The 1,403-nt window shown below is 36.8% G+C and overlaps 1 long non-coding RNA gene across 1 annotated transcript; it reads right to left on the bottom strand.

The window, feature by feature from the left end:
- Positions 1 to 312: 312 nt before the first annotated feature.
- Positions 313 to 1,019, bottom strand: LOC126455596 (uncharacterized). The gene is made up of 3 exons (XR_007585340.1): positions 923 to 1,019; positions 658 to 768; positions 313 to 498 (listed from the first exon to the last, which is right to left on the bottom strand). It is a non-coding gene; the product is annotated as an uncharacterized LOC126455596 (long non-coding RNA).
- Between the last annotated feature and the right edge of the window lie 384 nt (positions 1,020 to 1,403).

Below are 1,403 nucleotides of genomic sequence, written 5' to 3'. Positions count from 1 at the left end.
CACTACTACCACCTACATAAGTAAGCTTTTCCTGTGTTACTTTCAAGTAATGCACTTAAGCTATTCCTGATTTAACTGGAAGATCTGTACTTCCCACTTTCATATCAAGAGCCTCAAAATGCATATTGTAGACTTCGGGATATGTTACAGGTCAGTGTCACACCAAGATTGTGGAGAAAGGGGGTGGGGGCGGCATGTCACTCTCCAACAAGTGTTTACCAATAAGTAAGTGGCGGAAAATTATGGGTATAGGACGGCTTAAACATGTGGAAAATGAGATTTTTATTATTCACTCACTGTATTTGACATTTATTATTCCTTGAAAATCGCACAACTTCAATAAAACAAAGTTTAATCATTCACACACTTATTTCACAATTATTTCACTTTTAAACTGCAAATCCTCTAAGAGCTGTCTTGAATCTTCACGAGTCTCTCTCAACAGCCTTGATGTGGATAGATACGTACCGCAACCAGTATTCAGAGTCAGAACTGCATCTGCTAACACACAAGGAGTATTAAACAATTTTTGCTGTCATTAATTACTAGCAATATAATTGACAGAGTAGATTGCTAATATTTGCTATAATGAATATCACATTTGCAAGAACGATCTCACTGAAGTAATTAAGTCCATCGAAACGCTTAGAAACTAACCTCTCGTCTGACAAAAACGGTCTAAAGACGCAGTGGCAATTTCTTCAGATCTGTTGACATTGATATTTTGAGTTATCACTTTACTGAGTGACTGAAATGTAGTTCAGGTACCTGTGAACATAACAATATGTTAGAATTCATTTTCTAAATACGAACTATTACGGTACTGTACGGCTACTTACATATTAATTACACTATTAATATTTTCACAGTTGTTTCTTTAATACAAAATTAAAGCCAACGGAAGAAAAAACGTAAAACATACTTGCCAATGACAGGTTTGTTGAGATGCAATTTTCTGTGTTGATAGACGTAACTTTTTCATAAGGTGGTAAGTCGCAGAAATCGCAGAAGTAGCAGAAATCGCGGAAGTAGCAGAAATCGCAGAAATAGCAGTGGCGGAGGGATACACGACCTATATCCCTTAACTGCGACAAATCACGTAAGTAGTCCAGAGATGAATATAACCGAAGTGACAAGTGCTAGTGAGCTTTCACAGAGCTCTAACTTTGATGATATCTTGATGACAATAGATGAAACTACATCACGTATCTCAGGGAGTAACATTCTGCTCGCACAGGAAAACAGAAAGCGCACATAACACGATTTTTGACGACGTAAAACTTGATAGCTTGAGCACCGAAATAAAAAATACAAACTCCAAGTTGCGTGCAGACACAAAATATACTAACACCAATTTGCGAACAGACATAAATAGAAAATTTGACAGTCTGTCACAAAACCTT

This window comes from Schistocerca serialis, chromosome 2, assembly GCF_023864345.2.
Source record: "Schistocerca serialis cubense isolate TAMUIC-IGC-003099 chromosome 2, iqSchSeri2.2, whole genome shotgun sequence".
Taxonomy (NCBI): domain Eukaryota; kingdom Metazoa; phylum Arthropoda; class Insecta; order Orthoptera; family Acrididae; genus Schistocerca; species Schistocerca serialis.
The sequence above is the reverse complement of the archived record's forward strand: the minus strand, read 5'-3'. Positions and strand labels throughout refer to the sequence as shown.